We start from the raw sequence: 24,061 nt of genomic DNA on the forward strand, positions 1-24,061 counted from the left end.
TCTGAGCCTCAGTTTGCTCTCCTGTAAAATGGGCACCTTAATACTGATCCTGCAGAGTAGTTGTGAGTTGGGTCAGGGGCATCCATCCTTCCATTTCTTTCCTTGATCCCACCCCGTTGCCTAACATGTCAATTTACCTCAAGTTTGCACCTTTGAATCTGCTGTGGGCTTGGTCACCATATCACCAAACTCGTTAGGCTTAGGTTAAGAAGTTTAATTAGGCTCAGAGGAAGTTAGAAGACTGTCCTAGGGGTCAGGTCCTCAAGCCTCAGAATGTGGACTCATGACGTCTTTTTGGTCCCCAGAGACATTCTTCTGTAGCTATGTGGGAGGTTTCTGTGCTCCAGACTGTGAGGTTGCCAGACAGCTAGGTCTCCCATGTTTTGGGCAGCTGTGGAGTGATTGTGTGACAGCGATTCTGAGAGGGACAAGGTTCACTGTGCTCTGGGCTGCTCAGACTCCATCATGCTGAGCCGTGGGAGAGTAGTGATGAGCCAGGAAGCATTCTGAGGAGGAGAGCCAAGATGAAGAGATCCCACAATACAGCATCCCATGAGGCACTGGCATAGGAGGACTGTATCAGTCAGCTGTTGCTGGGTTCTGCCGCATAACAACCACCAAAACTTAGTGGTTGTAATAACAAAGGTATATTCGTGATAATGGTACAAGTTGCTGCGGTTCTGTGCTCCACATCCTCTTTACTCCAGGGTTAGGCTGAGGCATCAACTAGGAAAGTGCTGTATTGGGTGGGGGGCAGGGGTTGGGGGGAAGTGTGGTGGTAGAACCATGTAAAGGCTCTGAAACCTCGACTTAGAGTGGCGTGTAATCACTTCTGCTCAAACGTCATTGGTCAAAGCAAGTCACATGACCACATCCGTCGCTTGTGGGGGTGGGGAGATGGGGCGCTCCCACATGGAGGGCTGGGGGCACAGAGGAGATGCTCAATAACCATTGAATGAATGAATAAATGATTCTCTGATCCCGGAAGGATTTAAGCAAAGCATGGATGCCCATTCGTATTTGTTATCTACTGCTGCATAACAAATTGCTTGCAAAGTTAGGGGCTCCATGCAACAATAAATATTTATTATCTCACGTAGTTTCTGTGGCTCAAGAATTCAGGAGTGACTTCCCTGAATGGTTTAGATATGAAGTTTCTCATTATGTTGTAGCCAAGCTGTTGGCGAGGGCTGAGGTCCTCTGTAGGCTTGACTGGCTAGAGGCTCTGCTCCCAGGATGGGTCACTAATGTCGCTGGGGAACTAGGGCTGACTTTGGTAGGTGGCCTCAGTTCCCCACCATGTAAACTCACCCAGAGGGCTGCTTGCATGTCCTTACATGGTGGCTAGATTCCTCCAGAGTGAGTGATGCAAGAGGGAGGAAGGCAGAAGCCACAAGGCCTCTAATGATCTAGTAGTAGAAGTCATATACCATCATTTCTACAATAGCCTATTGATTACACAGGACTTCCTGTGCACCATGGGAGGAAATGTGAACACCAAGAGAGGGGATCCCATGGGGCCGTTTACCATAACCTGCCCTCTGGTCCCTAGTCAGTCATGTCCCTCCTACATGGAAATATTCTTACCTCCTCCAGGGTCCCCTAAAGTCTCATATCACAGCTCATAATTTAGAATGTCATTATCTAAATCAGGAACATATGACATGAGATTGCCCAAGTATTTCTCTCTGGGTACAGTTCCCTGTGGTCTGAAGATGCATGAACTGAAAAGACAGTTATCTGTTCTTCTCGCCCACCCGCCCACACAGCGTACAATATTGTGAGAGGCTTAACCATCAGAGACACTCCCCATTCAAAAAAAGGAGGCATAGGGAAGTCCCTGGCCAATAGCAATAGTGAAATATATCAGAATCTTCAATGTTGGGAGTTCTTTCCTTGGAACTTAATGGCTAGGAATAATTCTCCATGGCTCTTGGCTCTGCCCTATGGAATCTTGGTTTTGCCTTCAGAGCCATATTTCCTTTTCCGTGAAAGGCAGCTTATGTTACATTTGATCTAGTTTCTCAGCCTTCTTCCTGCCCGTAGAGGTTTGGAAGCCCAAAGACATTCTTTAATTTTGAACTGTCTTTGTCTCTATCAGCTCAAGGGAGCAGTGATTTTACCAATACAGTTCTCCTAAAGCCTTTATGGATGTCCTGTGAATCTTACTGGGATTGGCTCCATCAGACAAATCTCTTCGTGATAAACCCTCCTCCACTTTGGAATGCTGCTAAGACTGCGGAGGAGTGACCCCTCTAAGCTTGCTTAGAAGCCTTATTAAGTGAACGGTCCTCCAAAGCGACTGACCCCTTACATTTTCTGATACTCAGTGGCAGATTTTACAGTCCCTTCCTCAGCTTCACCTTTAGCCCACATTTTCTGGCTATTTCTCTGGATTGGCTCTTTTCCCAGAAACGATCTCTTAATTTTACCATCATTTGCCATCTAGAGAGAAGCCAGGGATTTTCAAAACCAGAAAGTCCTCATTCCTTTACATTTCACAGCTACTCCTTCTGGCTCATTTCTCTCCTGTCTCATCTTACTAGAACAGGCAAGAAGAAACTAGGTGGAAACTCCAAAACTCTGCTTGGAAATCTCGTGGGCCCGATCACCTAGCACATTAAGTACATTTTCTACTTTCCACATTCCCACAGGTGACAATGCTGCTCAACTTTTGGACATCATGTAACAAGAATCTCCTTTCATCCAGTTTCCAATCACATCCTTCTACTTTTCCTTTAAGTCCTTTAAGTACTGACCTTTAAGTCCTCCAAGGCCATCAGGCTCCAATAAACTGCTGAAGCTCCCGACTGAGTATCAGAGTTGCTATGGGTCATGACTCCTTTGTGCCCCCAATTTTCCTACCTTCCTCAGTGCCAACCCATTTCCTACACAGGGCATTTGAATTTGTTTTTTTCAGTCTATACTGTGCTTCTTCCAGATAGCCTCATGGCTCGTTCTCTTGCTTAATTCAGACTGCCACTGAAATGCTGCCTCTTTAGAGAGGTTATGTGTGCTACTCTATCTAAAATAGCGTCCCCGGGATGCCTGCATGGTTCAGTCGGTTAAGGGTCTGCCTTCAGCTCAGGTCATCATCTCCGGGCCCTGGGATTGAGCCTCACATGGGGCTCCCAGCTCAGTGGGGAGTCTGCTTCTCCTTCTCCCTCTGCCTCTTCCCCTGCTTGTGTTCTCTCTCTCAAATGAATAAAAAAAATTAAAAAAAAATAGCATCCTCATTCTTTCTTTATTTTTTAAAAGATTTTATTTATTTATTTGACAGACAGAGACCACAAGTAGACAGAGAGGCAGGCAGAGAGAGAGGAGGAAGCAGGCTCCCCACCAAGCAGAGAGCCCGATGTGGGGCTCGATCCCAGGACCCTGAGATCATGACCTGAGCCGAAGGCAGAGGCTTAACCCACTGAGCCACCCAGGCGCCCCTCATTCTTTCTTTATAACCTTATCCTGCTTTCTTTTTCTTCACAGTTACTTTTTGCCACCTGATGTTATATTACATGTCGTTTGTTTATCATCAGTCACCCCATTGGAGCACAAGCTCAAGTGGAAAGGGACCTTGTCTGTTTTATTCACTGTTAAAACCCTAGCATCTGGAATGGCCCCTGGAAAAAATGGTTGAGTGAATGAATGAATTGGCCTCTGCAGCGGCACCTAGCATCTCGATAGATGAGGCTCATACTAGGGCCAGAAGCTAGTGCTCTTAAGGCCAGTCCGAGGAAAAGGGTCATTGAAAGTCACAGGCTACCAGAAAGCACAGCGGGCTCTAGAGCAGGGATGTGATGACAGGTCTCAGACTCAAGACACAGCCTGCTCTGCCAGATCTTGCTTTTTATTTTCCCAGAGGAGGTGAAACCCTGTATGGGTCAGGGGATCTGAGCCTTTTCCGTGGGGTCGGGGGCAAGAGCGTATTTCCTTTTTCAATATAACCCATTGGTGCCCTTGTGTCCACAGTTCAGCCTTAAAAAGTGTTTATATACACAAAGAACTCTGAGCGTTTGCCAGAAGGTTAGGATGGATTCCAAGCACCAAACTGGGGGTGGACACAGAAGCTGGGGGCCACAGAATGTGGTGAGAATAGGTTTTTGTATGGAAAAGAAGGAGAGCGTGATAGTGGAAGGGTGAGGGCAGGAGGCGTCAAAGCAGACGGAGCTAGTTAGAGCTCAACTCTGTAAAACGTGCCCTGAGCTGATGAGAAGCTATTTATAGTTTAGGTTTATTTCACTCAGGGTGAATATTCATATACCTCACCGTGGAAATATTAATATGTTTGATTAAAGGGTGCTGCCCCAGGCCTATTGGGGGTGTTACGTAATACCGTTGAATGCATCACATTACCTTTCTACGGTTTGAAGAAGTCTGTTTTCTGCAGCATATCTGGCCTCAGGGCTTTTGGAGAAAGACCGGTGGGTCTACAAAAGCATTGATCTCCAGGGTTCCTGCAGGAGCACAGCAGGAAACATATACCAAGTGCCAAGTGCAGACACTGCACTTGGGAAACACTGCACCGGGAGCTGTCCAGGCTGAGCACTGACAGAGGAAACATGGTCCGTCTCGGGGAGGGTCTGCAAGGTGACTGGCTCCAGAAGGGAGGAGCTGTACCTCCATGAACCGATGTCCTCCTCTGGAAACCAAGGAGAAAGGACCTGCTGTGTTCTTGGAATTGGCAATCACTCCCTAGTTGCAGCCTTAAATCAGACCTGTTGGATCTCTGCCTTTGAGGTGTTTGGGTAGCGTGAGGTGGTATCTCAGAATCTGGGTACCCCGCCAGCTGGAAGAGAAGCCAATTAGTGTAGATATATGTTTCCATTTCTGTTTATATCTAGTAGTGAAATTGCTGGCTTTTATGGTAACTCTATGTTTAACCTTTTGAGGAACTGCCAGACTCTTTCTTGAAGTAGCTGTATATTTTACATAATGGCCAAAGGTGTTGAGTATCTGTTTATACATTTGTTGGCCATTTGTATTTCTTCTTTGGAGAAATGTATGTTGAGACCATTTGCCCATTTTTCAATTGGGTTATTTGTCTTTTTATGATTAAGTTTAAGAGTTTATAGATTCTGGGACCCTGGGTGGCTCAGTCATTAAGCATCTGCCTTTGGCTCAGGTCATGATCCCAGGGTCCTGGGATCAAACCCTGCATTGGGCTCCCTGTTCAGTGGGGAGCCTGCTTCTCCCTCTGCCTCTGCCTGTCGCTCCCTCTGCTTATGCACTTTATCTCTGTCAAATAAATGAACAAAATATTTAAAAAAAACATACAAGAGTCTATAGATTCTGGATACCACCCCTTTATGAGATAGATGATCTACAAACATTTTCTCCCAGTAAGTGGGTTGTGTTTTTACTTGCTTTTTTAAAAAAAGATTTTATTTATTTATTTGACAGAGAGAGAGAGAGAGAGCAGGAGTAGGCAGAGCAGCAGGCAGACAGGGAGAAGCAGAATTCCCGCCAAGCAGGGAGCCCCATGTGGGGCTTGATCTCAGGACACTGGGATCAAGACCTGAGCCAAAGGCAGCTGCTTAACTGAGCCACCCAGGCGTCCCATCTTTTTACTTGTTTGATGGAGTCCTTTGAAGCACAGAAGTTTTTAATGTAATGATGTCTAATGAATCCATTTTTTTCTTTAATTTCTTGTACTTTTGAGTTGTATCTATGAAATCATTGCCTAATCCAAGGTCATGAAGATTTATGCCTGTGTTTTCTTCTAAGAGTTTAATAACTAGCTCTTATGTTTAGGTCTTCGATCCATTTTGAATAAACTTTTGTATATGGTGTGAGGTAGGGGCCCAACTTAATTCTTTTGCATGTGGATATCCAGTTGGCCCAGCACCTTTTGTTGAAAAGGCTATTATCCCCCCATCAAATGGTATTGGCACGGTCCTTGAAAATCAATCGACCACAAGTATGGGAATTTATTTCTGGATTGTCAATTCTATTCTATAGATCTGTCTGTCTAACCTTATGCCAGCACCATGCTGTCTTGATTAATGCTGCTTTATAGTAAGTGTTGAAATTGGGAAGTGCAAGTCCTCTAGCTTCTTTCTTCTATTTAAAGATTATTTTGGCTATTCTGGGTCTTTTGATTTTCCATAGGAATTTTAGAGTAATCTTATCAATTTTTGCAAATATGCCAGCTGGGATTTTGATAGAGACTGTAATGAATCTATAGATCAGTTTGGGGAGTACAGCTGTCTTAACAATGTTAAGTTTTAGATGAATGTCTTTTCATTTTAGGTCTTCTTTAATTTCTTTCAACAACATTTTGTAGTTTTCCAAGGATAAGTGTTGTACTGCCATTGTTAAATTTACGATGAAGTATTCTATTTTGTTTGATGCTATTGTAAGTGGAATTGTTCTTAAATTCCTTTTTTTGTATTATTCATTGCAAATATACAGAAATACTATGAATTTTTACATATGACCCTGTAGCCTACAACCTTGCTGAACTCATTTATTAATTCTAATAGTCTTTTTTAGAAAAGATTTTATTTATTTGGGAGGGAGAGAGAGAGTTTGTGAACACTAGGGAGAGAAAACAAGCACGAGTGGGGGGTAGAGGGAAAGGGAGAAGCAGACGCCTCACTGAGTAGGGAGCCTGATGTGGGACTTGATCACTGAGATCATGACCTGAGCCAAAGGCAGATGCTTAACTGATTGAGCCATGCAGGTGCTCCCCTTATAGTTTTTATTAGTGGATTTCATAAGTTTCTTCATATATAAGATCATGTCATCCTTAAATTCCTTCCTCCCTTCCTTTCTTTCTTCTTTTCTCTCTCTCTCTCTCCCTCCCTCCCTTTCTTTCTTTCTCTTTTTAGTATAGGTGTTCTTTTATTTTGTTTTCTTGCCTAATCACCCAAGCTAGAACTCCAGTGCAACCTTCAATAGGAGTGGTAAGAGCAGACATCGTCATTTTGTTCCTGATCTTAGAGGGGGAAGCAACTATTCTTTTTCAACTGACATTGGTGTTAGCTGTGGGATTTTCATCGATAGCCTTTGTTAAGTGGAGAGAACCTCCTTTTATTCTTCGTGTGTTGGATGTTTTTGTTATGAGGGGATACTGCATTTTGTCAATGACTCGTTCTGCATCTCTGTAAGTGATCATATGGTTTTTACTCTCCATTCTACTGATAAGGTGCATTACATTAATTGATTTTCAGATGTTAAAACAACTTTGCATTCCTGGGCTGTGAGATTCATATGAGATACACGTGATCATGGTGCAAAACCCTTTTTATGTGTTGCTGGATTTGGTTTGTTAGTATTTTGTCAAGGATTTTTGTGTTTGTATTTATAGGAGACATTGGTCTGTTGTTTTCTTGTGATGTTTTTGTATGGTTTTGGTATCAAGGTAATACAGGCCAGAAAGAATTTGTAAGTGTTTCCCCCTCTCCTATATTTTGGAAGAATTGGCTTTAATTCTTTAAATGTTTGGTGAAATTCACCAATGGAGCCAACTGGACTTGGACTTTTCTTTGAGGATAGTTTTTTGACGCTAACTCAATCTCTTTGTTATAGGTGTATTTAGATTTTCTACTTCTAGAGTTGGTTTTGTAGTTTGTATCTCTCTAGGAATTTTTTCATGCCACCTGAGTTATATAGTTTGTTGGTGTACCATTTATATTTATTTTTAAAAAATAATTTTCCTATTTTAGTTATTTTATTTTTTTATTACATAGGATCTATACCAACTTGGGGCTTGAACTCATGACCCTGTGATCAAGAGTTGCAAGCTCCACTGACTGAGCCAGCTAGGTGCCCTCACTTGTACTCATTTTTAAGAGTGATCTATGGTCTCTGACTGCTGATGGTTTCTTCTTGAAACTCTTTCCTTTTGATTTTCATGACCCACTCTCTTAATAGCCATGTGAGTTGGGACAAGCCATTCAGCCTCACTAGAATGGGGATGATCATAGGGCCTCCCCCACTGAGTTCCTGTGAGGATTAGATAAGATGGCACGTGGGAAGCATGAATACCTGGTGATTTTTCTCCTTCCTCTTTCCTTGTCTTCTTTCCATTCTCTGACCACCCATTCTCAGTCTTAGCAGGCATACTTTTCAGCAGTGGTTCTCCACCGGGGGTGGTTTTGCCCACCAGGGGAGAGTTGGCCATATCTAGAGACGTTTTTGATTGTTATACCTGGGGGGATATTACTGGCAGCTGCTGGGTAGAGAGCAGGGATGCTGTTAAGTGTCCTTTACTGCACAGGACAGCACCCAGCAGCAAAGAATTATCTGGCCCCAAATAATGCCAATAGTGCTGAGGTTTCTATGGAAACAGCTCTCCACGATTATTGCAAAAAGAGTTGAAAATACAGATAAGCCAAAAAAAAAATACCCCACCACAACCCAAAAAGAATAATTCCCCTATAATTCTGCCACAGTGAAAGAACTTCCATTAGGAAAGAATATATATATTTTTTAAAAAATAAGAACGTTGGTAGGAGAAAAATATTCTGACTCTTTTGAATTTTTCCCAGTTATACTGTCTACCTAATTGTGTGACATAATGTGTTTAGTGCCACCTGGCCAGCCTGGGGATGTGTCCTCCCATCCTTCCTGATAAGAGGGGCATGGAAATGGCCAGTATCCATGGGTGGTCCTTGGAGGGTAAAGGTAGGGAAGAATGTTTCTCTGCAGGTGGTACTTACAAAAAACTCATTCTCTGGGTGACCTGATGTCTTTCAGTTGACTTCGTGTGTGTCTGAGTGTGTGTGTGTGCCAGTGGGTTCCCACAAGTATGTTCTCGTGTCATCATTCAGCCAGAAGGTAGACTTTACGACCTCGCTCATTATGGGAAAGAACAAAACTCGAGTGAACTTCAATATATTCCTTTGGGTTGAATTCTTGGGTTATGTAATGGTTCCAAAGGGTTTTCCTGGGGCAGACGGCTTCCTTGCCTGGACATGTGACTTTCCTCGGGGCCAACACGCATCACTCATCCCCTCGGTGCTGTCACACCTTGAACTATGTGTCTCCTTGACAAAGCTCCATGTCTCATGTGCTCAGGTGAGACCAGGGGTTCAGAGGACAGCTCCCCAGGGAGATTCTGGGCTGGCCTGGGTTGTCCCTGAAAAGGTGGGATGCTGAAATTCAGGCCTGCCTGTGAAACATCAGCCCCATGGGCCCCTGCTGTTCATTGCTGTATGTCAAACAGCCCATCAGCCTTGACCCTGTGAGCAGGTGAGCAGGTGAGCAGGAGCAGTGAGCTCAGTATTTTACTCCCTGCCCTTTGGCACTTTGCAGAATCTCGGAGGTTGGTGTCCAGCATCAAGCCCCACTCTGGCTCACCAGTGAGGTCCAGAGAAGCAGGGACTATCCCAGCGGTGCCTGTCTGGGGCTGAGACCGGGGCTTCTGACCCCCAGGTCAGCAATCTTCCCTCCTTTCCCTCCCAGGAGAGCCGGGTCAGCCCACCCAAACCCCATGGGACCTTGGGGCTCCCAGATGTTGATTCAGGCCTTGGGGCTCCCAGATGTTGATTGGAGAACCATGACCTTGAAATTAGCAGGGAATTTCAAAAATAGTCAGGTTCCAAACCTAGGGAAGAGACATCTCTTTGCGGGGAGAACGGGTCAGGAGGGGCCAGTGCTGATTTAGCCTCTCTTTTTCCAGAGAAGCAGCATCACATCATCCTGCCTGAAGAAAGTCTGGCTCTGGCCAATGAGTCCTCACTGAGTCTCTTGGTCTCTCTCTCTCCCTTGCATGTTGCGGGCGATGTGCACACGTGGGCTTGTACGTGCCATGTATCTGACCTTCTTTTCTCTGTCTGCTTCAAACCTTCCCTGATGCAGTGAGTGGTCTGTGGGATCTGTTTGGTGCCGATGCCACCCCCCCCCCCAATCAAAAGGGCCGCGATGCTGGGGATGGGTGATCCTGAGGTGGGGACCCGCTGTTCTTCAGGAGCGGAAACCTGCTGTTTCGCTGAGCAGAGCCCCCACTTAACAACAGGAGGGGTGGGAGGCGGCTGTGTACAAACTCGGCCTCTGGCTCTGGGAAAGGTGACTTTGAAAGGCTGCATTTGTTCTTGACGAGCTCTGGGCAGTGGAGCTCTGCTGTGATGGATGGTTCCAGCGCGAGGCTGCCCAGCCAGGAGCGGTGGGGGATAAAGGCTCCTTCTCAATGGCTCCCCTCAAAAAATTGTCCTTTTTATTATGAACTATTTCCAACATAAACACAAGTGGAAAGAATAGTATCAGAAAGGCCCAGATGCCCATCACCCACCTAGTTTTGATAATTAGTGAAGCTTTGACACATGTGCGTCATCTATTCTGCTCTTTTTTCTCTTTCTATTGAAGTATTTAAAATAAAATAAAATAAAATCTCGATCATAATATGCTTCGCTTCTAAGTATTTCTCTGAACACACACACACACGGGCACACACTCCACACTCCCCATTTTCTTATGTAAGCACAAAGCCGTGATCATACCTAACAAAATAAATAATAATCCATTGGGTTATTACTATATTATTGGGTTATATATATAAAACGTTGGGTATATAACATTGGGTTATTATTATTATATTAGGCTCCCACTGGGACCCAATATCCAGTCCATAATCAAATGCCCCTGTTTGCCTCAAAAGTGTCTTTTTATTTTGTGGTTGGTTTGCTGGAACCTGGATCCAGAAAAGGTGTACACATGGGTTTTTGTCTTTAGGTTGGTCTCCTAAAGAGCTCCCAAACTAGAGCTGATCCCCTTCCTTCTCTTTCTTGATTTAATTCTCTTGACCTATTTTAGACCCCGAGTCCTTTTTCCCCAGGATTGCTGCACATTCTGGACTCCTCTGTTGGCCCCCTCATAATATTGCCTACCTCTTTCCCCCATGCTTCCCGGAAATGAAATTTAGCATCAGAGGCCCAATTAGAGTGATGTTAATTTTTTAAAAAAGATTTTATTTATTTATTTGACAGACAGAGAGATCACAAGTAGACAGGCAGGCAGAGATGGGGGGGGAAGCAGGCTCTTCGCTGAGCAGAGAGCCCAATGTGGGGCTCGATCCCAGGACCCTGAGATCACGACCCAAGCCGAAGGCAGAGGCTTAACCCACTGAGCCACACGGGCGCCCCTAATTTTTTTTAACAAGAATACTCCATGGATGACGATGGCCCTGGGCTTCCCACTGCACCGTATCAGGAGGCACACACAGTCAATTTGCTGAACTTTTGGTGGCACTAAAAATGATCTGTGGGTTCCAATGGTGACAGACTGCCCCCTCCCTAGTACGGTTCCTCATTTGGTAGCTAGTCTCCACAGATGTTCTTCCGATGAACCATGCTTCCCCGTATTTGCTCTCTCATGCCGCCCATGGCCCCTTGAATCTGGCCGGCTCTAGGACTCACTTTCTGCCTTAGAATGTGGCACAAGAACTCTGTGACTTCAGAGGCCGAGCCCCAAGAAACCTGTAGCTTCCCTGTTTGTCTTTCAGAAGAGTCACTCTGGGGGAAGCCAGCTGCCATGCTGTGAGGAAGCCTGTGCCAGCCTTGCGGAGAGGCCACATGGCCAGAGAGAGGCCCTGGCTGTCCCCACTCTTCTAGACACCCTGAGGCATGGGACACAGGAATGATGGAGAAGATAAGGCTCGGATGGCTGCAGCCCCAGCCTCTGCTTGACCTCAGCTGTCTGAGAGGCCCCCGTGAGACGAGCTCACTGACAAGGGGACATCCTGTGACACTGTTGGCCACGATGCTTTTGTGTGGCTTGCTATTGATCAAACATCCATCGGCTTTCCCTCTAAATGTTTCAACTGATGGGGATCGTTGCTGGAACCAATTATTTGATTAAAAGTTACAGAATGGCGCTGACCTAATTCTATCCCTCTTCCCCCATTTGTTTGCGGGAATTCTTTCCCTCAGCAGCTAGGCATCCTTGGTGATCCTGACGTATGGACCCTACATAAAAGACAGGGAAGTCGTGGGGTTCTTTCCTGTCCATTGGTGGCCCCCTCCTGCAGCAGTGACCTGGCCCTTCTTGGTTGTGAGGCCCAGATCAAGGCAGGAGAGACAAGAAGCCTGAGGAAGGTGAGCGGGGGGACTTGGTTTCCAGGGAAACCACAAGGTAATCATCAGGTCCTCTGAGGATCATTTTTTCTTTGTCCTGCTAAAAGCCAGATGCTGTCACCTTCTAAGCCAGCTCAGACGCTTGAGCAGGCACCAAAATGGTTCCCCGGGGGAGGAGACAAGTGGCTTAGAAAGCTTACAGGGGTGGCTGCTCCCTCCCCTGGGTCCCGGCTTCCTTTCAGGAGGGCTTCCCTCACTCTCAGACATGTACCCTTACCCTCAGATCTCCTTAGGTCAGGAGTAGAGTCTAGTTTGGGGATACACAGAAAGCTGCCTTTCCTAGAGTCCCAAGGGACAGGGTGTCTTTGCTCAGAGTCTGCCCTGGTCTTCATCTGTGAGGATTTGAGACTGAGGGCTCTGCCTGGCCCTGGGGGAAGTGGGGTGTGTGTGGGGGGAGGAACGGGGGGAGGGATGGCAGACCTGAGCTTTGAATCCTCCGGAATGAAAATGAGCAATGACCCTACGTCCAGGGCTCAGACACAGTGATCTGAGGAGGCCTTCGGCAGGTGCTTCCCTGGGCTGTCAGGAGCCACCCTCTAACAAGCACACACGTGCCAGACACGACACGGGGTGGGCTTAGAGCCGCAGACACAGAATCTCACAGATCCTGACAAGAACTCGCGAGTGGGTGTTGTCTTCACCCACCGCAAAGCTGGGTCACTGGCCCTAGGTCGCCCAAAGCGCCCCCCTGCTGTCTATCTGTAGGAATGGCCCCAGATGGTCTGTCCCAGCCAAGGTCCCCTCCTAGGGGAGATGTTCTGGTGACAGGTTCATTCTTCACCTCTGTGTGCATCTCTGACTGGCTCATGTGACCCATCATGTGTAGAAAGGATCCACTTGTGTTGTGCCTCAGGGCGGAGCCTGAGTTCTTGCCGTGGCTCTGACGATCCCAAGCGTGTGGGGGCTAGTGCGGTGAGGGCACTGGGTTCCGACTGCTGGGCACGTGTCCTGACCGCGTGTTCACATAAATAACGTCCAGTGGTGGAGCCGGGCCTGAATCTTTGACATTTTCCTTGGTGCAAGAGAGACTTCATTTGTTCTAGAATAGTATCCAACAGCATTAGGTGCAATGGATCCATGGAGGAAACACCCCTAAACACAACGTCCCCCCATAAGAAAAAAATGGCAGAACACACAAGCATTTAAGTGGTGTTGCTTGAGCAGACCAGGCTCCGGTGGATGAGGGAGGGAACAGCACCGTCCATACTGACTATGCCATCCCAGCTCTTTGATTATGGGGGCAGCGGTCCTGTGTGGCCCAGGGAGGTTCCTAGGGGCTGGGGCATCTCCACCCACTGTGGACCCAGGGATCCTGGGCCTGCTGAGGGCCGTCTTCCCTTGGATTGACTATGCTGGCTTCTTGGAGGGTCTTTTTAAAAAATATTTTATTTATTTATTTGACAGATGGAGGTCACAAGTAGACAGAGAAGCAGGTGCAGAGAGAGGAGGAAGCAGGTGGAGAGAGAGGAGGAAGCAGGCTCCCTGCTGAGCAGAGAGTCTGATGCGGGGTTTGATCCCAGGACACTGAGATCAAGACCTGAGCCAAAGGCAGAGGCTTTAACCCACTGAGCCACTCAGGCGCCCCACTTGGAGAGTCTTGCTGCTTCCACAATCTTCCCGATCCCATCCCCCATTACAAACCAAAGACAAATGTCTTCTGGTGTCCGGAAATCTTCCCGTTCATGGATGTTCCTCTTCTGGGAAGCATGACCCCGAGAGTGGCCAGGCGGTGTGGGCACGGCGTGCTTAGGAGACATTTTCACTTGTCTTTATACCTCTGCAAATTGGCCTTTCTCGGGAGGGGCTGCGGGCCTGGGAGCTCCATGGGTGTTGCTGGTGGGGGTGGCCCTGGGTGGGCGAGGGGCTTCTGAAGGTGGGGTGGGGAGACCCGAGGTGTGATGCAGTACCCCAGGTATGGACTTCTTGAGGCTGGAGACAGCGCAGCCTGGGAATTATGGGCTCAGGCAAGGGCCTGCTCTGTGTCCGACTTTGGGCGAGCTGCCTCTGTGAGTCTCACTTTGTCACCATTTCTACAGTGATCCCTCCCTCACAGGATGGGGTGTGTGCGGTAATGGGGAAGGATCGTATGTCACAAACTTACGTGGGTGTCAATCCTGACAGGGTTTTATTCACATTTGGGAAGTCTGACTCCGGGAGGAGCTTGAAGCCAGGACCAGCCATCCGTGGCTCCTCTTCAAGCCTCCCACAAAAATTCTGCACAGTTCACAGCTTTGGGGACAGTCTCTGGTCTACACAGTTACCATGGAGGTGCCCTTTGCCATGCCCCGTGGTATCCTGGAGTCCTGGGGTTTCTGTGGCCCCTTAGGACCAGGATCCATTCTCTCGGGGACACACACTGTCCCCTTCTTTGGGCTCTCCGAGTCAGGGGCTCCAGGAGCTCAATCCCCAGATCACTGGGAGGCATGGACTCCCCCAGACGTGCAGCATCATCTCCCGCATGTCTGGGTTTTGACAGAAAGAGACCATCTGGGGGGACTTCAGCTTCGACTCTATCACTGTGGCCTCCCAGAGGTAAGAAGAGCTAATGCCTGGCTTCCCTCCAGGACTTGGAGCAGAAATACAGGCGAACAAATCCCAGCAGACCTTCAACTGGCAGCCCTGCCCTCGAAGGGTGGTGTGGGAGCTGCCCGCTTCTTCCTGGGCTCTCCCTGTCCCCAGCCCCTTGCGGGTCACACCACCACCAGGGCACGAACCAGAACAGCTCTGGGGGCTCTGGGCTGAGATATTTCATCTCATGCCCCCCAATAAACTGACAGAGGGACCATTCTCGCACCCACTTCCCAGGTGAGAAAGCTGAGGCTCAGGGAACCTTGTCCTTTCAAGGTCACACATCTTGTTTGTTCAGTTGAGCCACAGTCTACATTCCAGTCCTGGAACCTCTTCTTCTCTCCCCTTCCTCTGACCGACAAGGAAACCACAGCCTTGCTGATTTAGACCTTAAATTACAGGGGCCCCTAGGTGGCTCGGTCCATTGGGCGTCTGCCTTCAGCTCAGGTCCTGATCCTGGAGCACCAGGATCAAGCCCTGCGTTGGACTCCTTGCTCAGCAGGGGAATCTGCTTCTCCCTCTGCCTCTGCGGCTGCTGCTCTCTCTCTCAAATAAATAAATAAAAATCTTAAAAAAAAAGAGAGAGAAAATCATAAGGAAGAGAAAATACATCTACATCTTCAGTACTGTGCTGTATTTATTGAAAAAATGTCAGTGTTGGTGGACCCGCCTTGTTCAGACTTGTGTTGCCAAGGGCCCCCGTATGCCCTTAGGCTGGTGGTTCGCCAACTGGACGGCGCATTAGCATCCCCTGGAAGCCTTGTTAAAAGCCGAGGTCTCCTGGGTCCTCCCCCAGAGTGTTTGACTCAGTAGATGGAGGGAGGCAGGCATTTCTATTTCTAATGAGTTCCCAGGAGATGCTGGTGCTGCTCAGCCGGGGACCCCACTCTGGGACGCTGCTCTGGAGAACGGTCTTTTGACCTCCGAGCAGTTGACATAGGGAGGTTGTTCTCTGTTGCGGGGCCCGTCCTGTGCCCTATAGGGTGGCTGCGCTCTTCCCACTTGATGTCCGTGGAACCTTCCAGGTCTAAGTCTCCAGACATTGCTGAATGACCCCTGAGGGGGGGTAGAACTGTCCCTGGTGAGGACCCCTGCTCTATCCTTATTTCCTGGGTCCATTTACATTCGCCCAGAGAGACGCCCTGTCACACACGCACACAGGCACACACACCTTCCCTTTCCCTCAAGAATAATGTCACGCTATAAATACAGTTTTATAACTCGCTCTTTTTCACCTCACAATGCATTGCCAATTAACTCACCAATTAGCTCGCTGGCAGCCGGAGAGGCAGGTTTCTGCGCAGGTGATGTGGGAAGCTTTGCTCTGAGCTCCAGACATGGCTCTGGGCCAGGAAGCCCGTGGCAAAGGGAAGCCTTTCAGATTCTCCGTCTCGGCCAGGAGCAGGTGCTGAAACCTCCAACTTCGGGGACCGGGTCAGCATCTTACATAGTTGTCTGTCTGGCTTCCCAAAGCCCTGGCTGTAGCTCGTCAGAAAAATGGGCCACCTGACCACAGGGTCGTGAGCCGCGACAGAGGGGAGGGTCAGGGATACTGGCTTTGCCCCTGCTTCCCACCCTCAGGGGGCTTCAGAGAGGGACCACGAGACCCAGAGCTTGCAGGCTGGGAGTGAGGGATCCTGGCTGCTCCCCTTTTGCCTGGAAGGGTCCCAGCTGTATTTGCAATGGGCCGTGGTGGCTGCTGAGGACCCCCGGGCAGCCAGGCTGCCGGGCACAAAGGCCTGATGACCGGGTCCTTGTAAGGGATGTCGGCTTTGGCTGCCTCCAGTTCCCCCGAGGTTCCTTCTGTCATGACCTCACTGTCCCTCAGACTGCCCATCACCACCCCAGCCGCCTCTGGAAGCTTCGAGATGCCAGCTGGGCTGGAATGTTGGAAAGAGGACACTGGCGAGATGGGAGGTATCCGTCAAGGGTGCCTCTCCCAGCACGGGCGCCTCCCTGCTCCCTGCACCTGCCACGCAGCTGACAAATGGTTTGGATGCAGTTGACCTTGCCCCCACTCCCAGGGGGAGGGGAGGTGAGCTCCGATAGCTCTAAACCCATCCATGTGATCCCATCCTCCCTTCTGTGGGGATTTCACCTGCTCTGGAGAAGGATGCTACCCTACCCCCAGCAGGGTGCTGGAGCCGGTTAGAACTGGCCCGTGAGAACCTACCACGCCCATTGCTTTCCAACCGTGTTGTCAAGCTGGTAGCTTGAAGTCAGCATGTGGGGTCTTTGCAACACAGAAATTGGCAAAGCCTACAAATAAGGGTCCCTCTGACCCCAAGCTATCTTACCAGCACCCCAGCGACCCTCTCCCACTAATTGTGATCAAGGGGGAATGCTTGGGTGGCTGAGTCGGGTGAGCCTCTGCCTTTGGCTCAGGTTGTGATCCCGGGGTCCTGGAATCGAGTCCCGCATTGGGCTCCCTTTGCTTGTGCTCTCTCCCTCTGACAAATAAATAAAATCTTAAAAAAAAAAAAAAGACTAATTGTGATCAAGCAACCAGTGCCGTCCAATGACTGTGGGAGGGGCTGATCGCAGGACGGAGCTAATGCTTCAGAAGACAGGGCGGAGACGTAGAAAGAGCATAGTTTCTGGTGACATTGTCTGATCATGCCTCATCTCCGGAGTTTTGGGTGATTTTCCCCCATTTTCTTGAGAATACCCCAAATGATATAGCTTGGGAGCTGGGGTGCAATATTCCCAGGTCGGGACCTTCAGTCCCCTGGTCTCTGTGGCGCAAGTAGGGCTCATTTCTTCAGTCAAGGGCAAAATTCCTCAGTCGGTGGTTGCTGGCTGGTTGTTCCCCCTTCTCTTGCCTCCCGAGGGGACTTCTGCCCTGGATGGACCAACTTTCCTGTTCTTTGAGACGAGCTTTGTTTTTGCAAGGTCAGTTCTTGGGCTCCTCGATGCAGAGCTGGGAGGGAACAAGAGAGCCAAGGAGAGAGTGGGAGCTGCCTCGCTTCACTTGAGGGATTTGGGGTAGGCTGGAGTCAAGGGAGGGGAGAGTCTTGTCTTACCTCCCCGATGTCCCTGCCTCCAGAGGCGCTCAGAGATCTGGGGCAGAGGTGGGATTGGAGGAGTCTGAGCAGCATTTTGGCTCATTCTCCTGGGATGTGCCCAGAAAAGAAATGATGGACCAGGTATTTAGGGAACAATGATTCCACAGCTATGGAAACCAAAGTAGGTTTTTTTTTTTTTTTTCTTTCTTTCTGGGAAATCTCCCAACCCTATTCATGGACTTCAGTATCTTTTGTACCAAAAAAATGTGGAGCAAAGCAGAATGTAGTGGCCTGGAGAAAAATGGAGGCAACAACCCAGTTTAGGAAGAGTTCTGGGAGGGGTGCAGAACCTGTGTTTTGTCCTGTATCTCTGGGCATTACACAAATAATGCCGTGGGCGTTGGAAGCTCGTCCACACAGACTCCAGGCCCCTGGCTCTGAGCCCTCAGGAGCTCCTTCTTGTCTTTAAAAAAAAGAAAAAAAATCCCTTTGCATCTTGGCTTCTGCCTTATTGTGCTGCAGGAGGCATGGCCCCCTGCTGCCTGTGCAGGGGTGCGAGGTGACCGGTCTTTCCCGGTTTTCTTCCTTAGTTGTGCCACAGCACCTGCAGGCATCCCTCCCTCAGGAGACAAGGCTGCTCTCGGCCTTGAGGACATTCTGCTCTCTCCTGGGTGTCTCCAGCTCCAGTGCCTGAAAGGGCCAGGCAGGTAATGCAGACGAGTGGTCTGGGCCAGGCGTGAGGTGACTGGGAGCTGGAGTGGGGTGTGGGGATCTGCATGGAGGGTGCCCCATGGAGAGGTCGGGGGACAGCTCAGCTCCACTGACTCTTGTCATCGGGGAATGAAGAGGCTCGGTGTCATTGGATAGGAGACTCTCCCTTGCAGGGATATTGCTGAGGACCAGATACACACTACCTGACAGCCAACCGGCAGCCTATTGATGGAGCCACCCTCTCTGGGAAGCTTTTTTTTTTTTTTTTTTTTTAAAGATTTTATGTATTTATTTGACAGAGATCACAAGTAGGCAGAGAAACAGGCAGGAGGGTGGGGAAGCAGGCTCCCTGCTGAGCAGAGAGCCTGATATGGGGCTCAATCCCAGGACCCCAGGATCACTGACCCGAGCCGAAGGCAGAGGCTTTTAATCCATTGAACCACCCAGGCACCCCTGGGAAGCTTCTGGATCCTTCTGCAATGATCTAGCCTCTTCATTATGCCCCCATTTGGTCCTCGTCACACAGTTCTTGAGTGACAGGATGTTAGTGACTGCCACCATAATGTCACGTAACAAATCATCCCCAAAGTCAGTGGCTTGGAATGACAATGTTGTCTTCGCAGGACTTTGTGGATTGGTTGGGGCTTGCTGATCTAGCCAGGCTGCCATTGCCCAGGCAGCTCAGTCCCACGTGTCTCTCGTCCTCCTTGGGCCAGTGGACTAGCTGAGGCACGTGCCTCACTACGGAAACACAAGAGGGCAAGCAGAACATATTAAGCCTCTTGGGACCTGACCAGCTGGCACTGGTCAAAGGAAATCACAAGGACACTCTCAAAGTCAAGGAGCTGGAAAGGGTCCCCCACTCATGGCCAGACCACCCCAGGGGTATGGACACATAGGAGGTAAAACTGGGGCTGATGCCTTAGTCTGCCATGTGGAATGGGCACAGTCTGTTTTGGGCCAATGCTCTTTGTGTGGCAGATGCCTTGGGGCAGGACCTTTTCTTGGTGTCCCTGGGACCCACTGGGAGCCTGAGGGAGGGGCTCAAGCAGCTCAAGCGAAATGTATTAGCAAAAAGTTAGATCTAGCTTTTCTGTGCTGAGCCATGGGCAGGGAAGGGAAGGACACAGACATACCTGGGTGGCAAAGTGCATGCAGTAGGTGACTACTCAGTGTTTAGTGTCCAGGAGTGACGGAAGCACATTTTCCTTGGGTGGAGGCAGGAAGGAGACCAGAATGGAAGGGGAACTTGGGGGGCTGCGACACCCCTTCTTACAGACTTCCAGACCACGCCCCCCCCCCCGAGTGCAGAGGCACTGTTCAAAACATCAGGCAATGACGGGAGTCTGCAGAATGTATTTCTTTTCTTTCTTTCTTTCTTTTTTTTTTTTTTTAAAGATTTTATTTATTTATTTGACAGAGAGATCGCAAGTAGGCAGAGAGGCAGGCAGAGAGAGGAGGAGGAAGCAGTCTCCCTGCTGAGCAGAGAGCCCGATGTGGAGCTCAATCCTAGGACCCTGGGATCATGACCTGAGCTGAAGGCAGAGGCCCAACCCACTAAGCCACCCAGGCACCCCCTGAAATGTATTTCTTTAGAATTTTCCTTTTTTCTCAAACAAGTTAGTTTCTTTTCACTTTGTTTTAGATTTATCTTCTTTTCAGTAGCATGATGGGATTAAAACATTTATTCACGTGTAATAAACATCTAATATAGTGAGCAAAATGCACTAATCTTAAATAGCTGACTGGCTAACATTTTAGGTGGATCTATACCCATGCAGCCAGCACCCATATGGAGACAGGACATTTCTTGTTCCCTGCCACCCCCCTCCCCAGGCTCTCTCTTTCCCCTCCCAGAGATAGTCACCGCTATTCTGACTTCCATTACTGGTGTGTGTTCTATGGTCTGCACTCTTCTCTGTCTGGCTTTTTACCTCCGAATATTATGGTCGCAAGATTCATGCATGTTATTGGGTGTGTCAGTGGTGTGTTCTTTCTTCCTTGTTCTGGCATTGTCCACTGCATGAATATGCCATTATTTATCTATTCTGCTGTTGACAAACATTTGTGTCTTTGCTAGTTTGGGGACCATATTGAATGACTCTATGATGAACATGTTTGTACATGCCTTTCGGTGGAAATATGCACCTGTTTCTTTTGGGTATTGACCTAAGAGAGGAATTGCTGGCCCACAGCATAGGCAGCTTTACATTTAGCTTTAGTAGGTAGGGAGTGTCAAATGGTTTTCCAAAGTGGTTGTCTAATTGGATTTTCTCTCTCCCTTTCTTCTTTCCTCTCTCCCCCTCTTCCTCCTCTCACCCTGCCTTTATCCTCTCTCCTCCTCCTTCTTCTCCCTCTTTCCTTCTTTCTTCCCCAGTTTGAACTTAAGTTAATTAGGGGATTTAGCCCATTCACATTTATTGTGATAATCAATACCATTTCTTTTTGGTCCTTCCATCTTATTTCATGTTTATTTCATGTTTACTCTTTGTATGTGTCACAGTTCAGTTGCAAATAACAGAAATCATCTAGTTTAAGCAGAGGAGGTTTTATACAAGGAATCCGGTGCGTACAAAATGGTTGGGATAGCTGGCAGAACTTTCAGGAGTGACTGCCTGAGAGGCTGACAAGGCAGCTGCTATTCCCAGCATGACCAGGAAGCTGGGGACTCAGTTTGCCACTGCCTTGATGCTGTTCCCGGGGCACACTGTCTCCACTAGACACAGGGCTTAGGACATGGCTGCCATGACTGTGGGTTCCAGAACGGCATGACCTGACCATGATTCACCCCAGCAGAGTCTCTGTGCCAGGGAACTCAGCCCCACCCCTCACCACCACTTTTTCCTGAAAGCGGAAGCAGGACTGGCCTCCCTTTTGCCCTTGAATATCCCTCAGGTGTGGCTGCAAGGTCACAGGCTATGTCTGGGAAATGTATTTTGTTTTCCACCTTCCCACAAACAGTAAGGTGCTCAGAAGGAGGTAGGATGCTACGGGTTTTCCAATTACTTTCCTTTGTTGTTTTTGCCTTTCTTCACTTTCACTGGCTTGAACAACTTCATTTTTATTTCTGGCCTCGGCCAGCCGGTCTGCTCCCAATTTAGAAGTTCCACCAGGCTCCTGGATTCTCCCAGTGGCTAATTTCTAGCCCTAAATAACCTTATTTAAACCTCTAATTCCCTCTTACCATATCCAAGTTAAGTGTTATAAATACCCAACCCCCGACATTTTTCTTGCCCAACCTGCCCCCACCCCGGCAAACAGAGAACTCTAGAACACTTCCCCTCTCTCGCTCCCTTGCCGCTGCCCCCAACTCAAGTCCTGAGTTTTGCTGATGTCATTTAGACATTTACGCTACATTTTTAGGCTATTTGTGATTATAACTTTTCTCTTAGAGGATGTTTCCTCGTTTTCAGTGATCCCTTTGAAAGAACTATACCCTATTTCTCAGGCACCTTAGCAGCCCCAGAAATATAACTAGCCAGGCTTAATGACTCTCCACTCTGTCTCTGTCTTCTGCTCTTGCAAGACTTTTGTCCATTTGATTTTCAACCAGTCAGAGCTCTGGTCTGTTTTCCTCGTTACTCCAAGTAACGACTCCAGTCCTGAGCTGCCGTCCCTTTTGGGTTTATAAATGGGTTCCCTCCCCTCTCACTTCCAGGGATGCAAATGAGAAGTCTGCCTCTCTGCCTGTCAGGGGCCTTTCTTTCTGGAAGCTCCGAAGAGCTCCTCTCTCATCTGTGGGGCTCAGACTCCTCGCTGGGCTGCTAGGAGGTGGGTGTTCTTTATTTATCACTTCTGCCCGCGGCCCTTTCGAATCTCAAGGTTCTTTCTCTCTTCCACTCACTTCTTAAATCACCACATCTCTTTTGTTCATTTTCTACCTTCTAGAAACGCTATTAGCCACCATTTGGGGTCCTCAGTCTGATTTCACAGCCTCTTATCTTTTTATTCATGCCTTCATTTCTTTGCATTTTGGCTTTATGGGGAGAGTGAGCCCCTCCGTCGATCTTCTGGAATGAGGCTTTTGTTCTCAGAGGACCTTTCCTTTTTTCTCGCTTCCTCTATTAAATTTTAATTCTGAAAGTCCTGCGTATGTTTGTGTTTCGAGTTCTCGAAAGCCTTCTCTGTATACACTGTGTGCACCGCCACCCCTGCCCCCAAGGATGCTCATCAAATCACTGAGGACTCATCCCTTCAGCATCTGATAGTGGTCGAAGCCTCGGTCCCCCTGGGGTTGGCACTTTTCCCTGCTTGTCCAAAGCATCAGCTCCTTTGAGCCGCGCAGGCCCAGCAGAGAGTCTGTGGGTAGAGTGAGGGCTGGTGGCCCCCATCCTGGTCAAACTGGGAGCTGTCACTCTGATATGCCACGGGAGGGCACCGTGTACTCCGTAGGTCTCCAGATGTGGACAGGGAGGTTAATGCAAAAGGGCCTTCAGGCCATGGAGAGCAATGAGAAGGGGTTTTGCTACGAGAGGAAATTCAGAGCCCAAATGAGGGGAGTCTTCTTTGTTGGGGGATGAGCTGAATGGATGTGTGGTGACCCCAGGGGGAACTGAGGCAAGGACAGTGTTTGGTAATCAGTAAATTTGGCTCATTTTCTTCTGGGCACATAGCTAGACTAGAGTTCCCAGCTTCCCAGGTAATCAGTAAATTTGGCTCATTTTCTTCTGGGCACATAGCTAGACTAGAGTTCCCAGCTTCCCAGGTGGCTAGATCTGTCTATATGACCATGTGATCTGTTCTGCCCAGTGGAGCGTGAGCAGAAGGCACCAAGCGCAGTGATCTGCAGGAGGTGGGTTGAGGGGTCATATCTTGAGGCGGAGAACACAGTGGAAGAGTCTTTGGTTTCTGAGTCATTGCCTGGAGGAGAACGGCTAGGAAGGAGCTCCCAACCAAGAATACCTATGTGAGGCTTTGCATGAGCAAGAGAGAAACTTTTGTTGTGTTAGGTATAAGGATCTGGAGGATGTTTGTTACGCAGCTAGCAGCTCACGACTAATACAGAAATTTTTCCTGGAAGACCTCCTAGCAGACTTGTTGGCACAGCTCATTGACCAGAGGTAGACTGCATGCCATCCTCTGACTTGTTTGCTGGTGGCCTTGAGATCCAAACAACATCAGGGTTTCACCAGCAAGGAGGAAGTTGGGAATTGGTTGCAGTAGGCTACCACCAATGGCCGCCATATTGGTGCGGCTGAACAGCTTTTTATATCCTTGCCGGCTCATTCCACTTGTTTTGTCGATTGCCCCTTTATGTCCTTTGCCTATTTTTCTAACAAGATTTTCATCTTTTATTAATGGATGGTAAGGTCTTTGGTTGTGTTAGGCCTTGTAATGTGCATCTGTGGTTATTTTTGCCCACCCAGCATCTGAATTCCCTTCCTCCCTTGGAGGTATCCCCTGATTTCTGCTACGGAAGCCAGGCTTGCTTTCCAACGCCCCCCGCCCCCCGCCGCCTTGCAGCAAGCGTGCAGGCCTGTGACCGAGGCTCTGCCATGCATATGCTCTTGTCTCAGAAACACAACTGGAAGCTAATGATCAAAGGTAGCGAGTGCTGCACGGACTTTATTCTGGAGAGAGAGGAACCAGTGGCAGCATTGATGATGAGCATGAGGACAGCATCAGGGTCTCTGTCGGAACAGCTAGAACACCATGGCCATTTCTGTCTGGGAGGCCTTCAAGACAACTTCTCCAGCCCTCCCCGAG

Source organism: Neovison vison, chromosome 7, assembly GCF_020171115.1.
Source record: "Neovison vison isolate M4711 chromosome 7, ASM_NN_V1, whole genome shotgun sequence".
Taxonomy (NCBI): Eukaryota; Metazoa; Chordata; class Mammalia; order Carnivora; family Mustelidae; genus Neogale; species Neogale vison.